Here is a 5,686-nt window from a genome sequence, read left to right on the forward strand (position 1 = left end):
TTTAAACTGGGTTGTTTGTTTTCTTATTGTTAAGAATTCTTTATATAATTTGAATACCTGTCCTTTATCAGATATGTGTTTTATAAGTATTTTCTCCGGAGCTCTGGCTTGTCTCTCAATTCTCTTAACAGTGTCTTTCTCAGAGAAGAAGCTTTTCATTTTAAGAAGGTCTAACTTATCAATTTTTTCTTCCATGGACTGCTTTTTGTGTTGTATCTAAAACCTCTTCACCAGGAGTGATGGTGGATGGTGAAGCTCCAGGCCATTTCTCCTGAGGGGGAACATTCAACAAAACACTACAGACGGACTAAAATAACTTTACAGGAGCTCTGGAAACCAGTCAAAGATCTACAGCAACCAAGCAAATGCCCCATCAAGAAAAAAATCACATTCAGAATGGTAGGAAATTTCACAGCATTTCTACTCACCCTTATCCCACCCAGTATAGCACAGTGTGATCAGAATGAAGTGGCCTGATCCCCAGTTCCATTCCTCAGGACAGAAGGAGCAGAGAATAACTTGTTGGCAACATTTTGATCTGTAGACTGACCCAGAGACTGGCTTCTATCTCACCTGACTTGGAGCTCAAAAAGGGAATGGTGGCATAATCTGGATTTCAGACTGGCAGAGGCCACAGAAGACAGTAGTGGGCGCCATGATATGTGACAACCGCAGAGGAACTGCACACATGCAGGTGCTTGGGGGAAAGGCGTTACAAGTAATAAAATTTCTCAAAAATAATAGAAAAATAAACAGAGCATCTAAGGCTCTGAGAAGAAGTAGGAGTGAGGCTCTTTGCAAAATTAAGACATTTGAAATCAGCTGTGTATACAGAAGAAAGTTTTAAAAAGCACACACACAAGCCCAGACAGAACACATGCATAGAAAACATCTGATAATATCTTCAGCCTCTACCCAGGGACGACCACAAAACTCAAGGGCCCAGAGTCCTAGAGCTAAAGCCGGGAGACAGAAAAAAAGCAGACCAGCGGGGCACTACTCATTCCTCCTGCTGTGATCCACTCTTGTACCAGGGGCCTGATCAGGCCTGGGTCTGCCTCCTTCCTGAGGAGGCCAGAGATCCCATGTGAACAGCCTTCCTACAGCAGTGTCCCACTTCAGGTGGCCGGGCGGGAGTTCCAGACCAGTGTGGTCTCCCAGGACACTGACACAGCGGCCACCACAGTTGGTGTGCTTGGTTCAGGGGCCGGTACTGGAAGAGCGTTTGGCAGCTTGATCACTGGCTATGCCAAGAACCCGTCTCTGAAGCAGCAGCTCTTCTCCTATGCCATTCTGGGCTTTGCCCTATCTGAGGCTATGTGGCTCTTCTATCTGATGGTCGTCTTCCTCATCAATTTCGCCATGTGAGGCTCCATGGAGGTCTCCTACCCACCCCTGCTGCTTGGACTCCAGGCCATGCCTGCTGCGGGAGTGTGCTAAGCTTTACCATTAAACACAATGTTTCTCTAAACTCAAAAAAGAAAAAAACCTCAAGGGCCCATAAAGTAGCAAAGGTCTTCCATATTGGTCTACAAATATTGGAGATGCAACTATTTTTTCAAATGCCAAATTTTCAGTGATCACAAGGCATACAAAGAAACGAGGAAATACTCATTTAAAGAAAGAAAATAAATCTCCAGAAGCCATCTCTGAAGAAACACATGCATCAGTTACTAGACAAAGACTTTCAAAGGAAACTACCTTAACATAGTACAAGCCATATATGGAAAACCCCCAGGAAATGTCACACTCAATGATGAAAACTGAAAGCATTTCTTTAAGATGAGGAACAAGGCAAGTATGCCCACTTTCACCACTTCTGTTCAACCAAGTACAAGAAGCTCTAGTCAGAGAAATTAGGCAAAGAAAAAAATAAAAGGCATTTAAACTGGAAAGAAAGAAAATTATCTCTGTTTGCAAACACTAAGATCTTATATGCATAAAATCCTAAAGATTCTACCAAAAACCTGTTAGAACTGATAAATGAATTCAGCAAAGTAGCAGGATACAAAGTCAATACACAAAAATCAGTTGCATTTCTAAACACTAACAGTCAATTATCCAAAGAGGAAATAACAAACACAATTCCATTTACAACAGCATCAAAAAGAATAAAATACTTAGGAATTAACCAAGGAGGTGAAGACTTGTACAATGAAAATGACAAAACATTACTGAAAGGAATTAAAGATGTATATAAATAAAGCACATCCAATGTTCATGGGTTGGAGACAATATTGTTAAGATGTCAATAGCACCCAAAGCAACCTACAGATTCAATACAATCTCTGTCTAAATCCTAAGGACATTTTTTACAGAATTAGAAATGCCATCCTAAAATTCATATGAAATCTCACAGGACCTTGAATAGCCAAAATAATCTTGAAAAAAAAATAACAGAGTTGGAGGCCTGATTTCCAAACATATTACAAAGTTACCATAATCAAAACACTGTGGTACTGGCATAAAGACAGACATATAGACAAATAGAAAGGAATAGAGAGCCCAGAAATACACCCTCATGCATATTGTTCAATAATTTTTGACAGAGGTGCCAAGATCATTCAATGAGGAAATGACAGTCTTTTCCAGAAGTGGTGTTGGGAAAACTGGATGTCCACATGTAAAAGAATAAAGATGGGAAGATGGCAGTGTGGGAAGACACAGAGTTGGCATCTCCCCACAACTAGGGCACCTGCCAGCCACTGGTGGGGGACTCCAACACCCAAGGAGATGGGAGGAACCCCAAAGTGAACCGGTAGGACATAGGGGGACTGAGGGGGAAGGAGAAGTGGAGGCCAGAAAGGAACGGCACCCCTGAGGCCGGGGAGATCAGGAGAGGCAGGTGGAAGGGGCTCTCCAGGAGGAGCAGAACAGGAGCGGAGATCATTTGCCCTGCCTACTCGGACCCGGGGAGCCTGATGAGATCCCAGGTCAATCCCCTGCCCTCCAAACCCCCCTCCAGGCTGTGAGGGTCCTTGAGGACATAGGAGGGAGGCCCAGAATATAAGGAGAGGCAGGCGGGAGGGGCCCTCCAGGAGGAGCAGGAGAGGAGAGGAGGGTGTTAGCCCCGCCCACTCAAGCCCAGAAAGCCTACTGGCCTACCAGGTGAGGTCCCCCGCCCTCTGAGACCAGGGGTGGGGGCCACGTCCGGGGCCCTTCTGTTCCTTGAGCCTAAGCCCCAACCCCCCACAGTCCCCAGGGCCTTTTCCAACCCTCTGGGTCCTGAGCATGGCCCCACCCACCACCCAAACCCTGCCCTGTTTAGACTCCACCCTCCACAGCCAAGGTCTTTTCTCCCTTTTTTCTCTTTCTTTTCCCTCCTCCTCTTTTTTTACTATTGTGGTACTGATGTAGTTTCCAGTTGTTGATTCATCTATATTTTTATTTTTATATTCTTTCTAACATATCCGTTATTTTTCCAGTCTAATTTTATTCTTTACTTTGTTATTTTTTTTACTTTGTTTTTTATTTTTGCCTCCCCATGCAGCTTGTGGGATCTTGGCTCATGAGCCCGGGGTCAGGCCAAAGCTCCTGCCGTGGGAGCTCCAAGTCCAAACCACTGGACTAACAGAGAACTTCAGACACCAGGGAATATTCATTGGAGTGAGGTCACACAGAGTTCCTCATCTCAGGACCAAGACCCAGCTCTACTCAATAGCCTACAAACTGCTATGTGGGAAGCCTCAGGCCAAACAACCAGTGAGACAGGAACACAATCCCACTCATAAAAAAAAAAAGAGAGAGAGAGAGAGAGAGATGGCAAAACAGTATGTCACAGATGAAGGAGCAAGGTAAACACCTACAAGCCCAAATAAATGAAGAGGAAATAAGCAATCTACCTGAAAAAGAATTCAGAGTAATGACAGTAAAGATGATCCAGAAGCTCGGAAATAGAATGGAGGCACGAATTGAGAAAACACAAGAAATGTTTAACAAAGATATAGAAGAACTAAAGAACAAACAAACAGAGATAAACAACACAATAACTGAAATGAAAAATACACTAGAAGGAATAAATAACAGAATAACTGAGGCAAAAGAATGAATAAGTGAGCTGGAAGCCAAAATGGTAGAAATAACTGCTGAGGAACAGAATAAAGAAAAAAGAATGAAAATAACTGATGACAGTCTCAGAGACCTCTGGGACAACATTAAATGCACCAACATTTGAATTATAGGGGTCCCAGAAGAAGCACAGAAAAAAAAGGGTCTGAGAAAATATTTGAAAAGATTGTAGTGGAAAACTTCCCTAACATGGGAAAGGAAATAGTCACCCAAATCCAGGCAGCACAGAGAGTCCCATACAGGATAAACCCTAGGAAAAACACACCAAGACACATATTCATCAAACTAACAAAAATTAAATTCAAAGAAAAAATATTAAGGCAGCAAGGGAAAAACAAAAAATAGCATACAAAGGAATCCCCATAAGGTTATCAGCTGATTTTTCAGCAGAAACTCGGCAGGCCAGAAGGGAGGGGCAGGATATATTTAAAGTGATGAAAGAGAAAAACCTACAACCAAGATTACACTACCCAGCAAGGATCTCATTCAGATTCAATGGAAGTCAAAAGCTTTTCAGACAAGCAAAAGCTAAGAAAATTCAGCACCACCAAACCAGCTTTACAACAAATACTAAAGAAACTTCTCTAAGCAGGAAACACAAGAGAAGTAAAAGACCCACAAAAACAAACCCAAGGCCTTCCCTGGTGGTGCAGTCGTTGGGAGTCCGCCTGCCGATGCGGGAGGCACAGGTTTGTGCCCCAGTCCGGGAGGGTCCCACGTGCCGTGGAGCAGCTGGGCCCGTGGGCCATGGCCACTGGGCCTGCACGTCCAGGTAGCCTGTGCTCCACAGCGGGGGTGGGGGCTGCAGCGGTGGGAGGCCCGCATACCACACACACTAAACAAAAAACCAAAACAATTAAGAAAATGGTAATAGGAACATTCATATTGATAATAACCTTGAATGTAAATGGATTAAATGCCCCAACCAAAAGACACAGACTGGCTGAATGGATACAAAAACAAGACCCATATATATGCTGCCTACAAGAGACCCATTTCAGACCTAGGGACACATACAGACTGAAAGTGAATGGACAGAAAAAGATATTCCATGCAAATGGAAATCAAAAGAAAGCTGGAGTAGCAATACTCATATCAGATAAAATAGACTTTAAAAGAAAGACTGTTACAAAAGATAAGGAGGGACACTACATCATCATCAAGGGATCAATCCAAGACGAAGATATAACAATTATAAATGTTTTTGCACCCAACATAGGAGCACCTCAATACATAAGGCAAATGCTAACAACCATGAATGGAGAAATCGACAGTAACACATTAACAGCAGGGGATTTTAACACCCCACATACAACAATGGACAGATCATCCAAACAGAAAATAAATAAGGAAACACAGCTTTAAATGACACAATAGACCAGATAGATCTGACTGATATTTATAGAACATTCCACCCAAAAGTGGCAGATTACACTTTCTTCTCGAGTGCATATGGAACATTCTCCAGGATAGATCACATCTTGGGTCACAAATCAAGCCTCAAAAAATTAAAGAAAATTAAAGTCGTATCAAACATCTTTTCTGACCACAACGCTATGAGATTAGAAATCCATTACAGGAAAAAAACTGCACAAAACACACATATATGGAGGCTAAA

The 5,686-nt window shown here is 42.8% G+C and overlaps 1 pseudogene; it reads left to right on the forward strand.

Moving 5' to 3' along the window:
* Positions 1 to 655: 655 nt before the first annotated feature.
* On the forward strand, positions 656 to 1,368 carry LOC115850515 (ATP synthase F(0) complex subunit C1, mitochondrial pseudogene; annotated as a pseudogene).
* Positions 1,369 to 5,686: the final 4,318 nt, after the last annotated feature.

The sequence above is a fragment of the Globicephala melas genome, chromosome 12 (genome assembly GCF_963455315.2).
Source record: "Globicephala melas chromosome 12, mGloMel1.2, whole genome shotgun sequence".
Lineage (NCBI taxonomy): Eukaryota > Metazoa > Chordata > Mammalia > Artiodactyla > Delphinidae > Globicephala > Globicephala melas.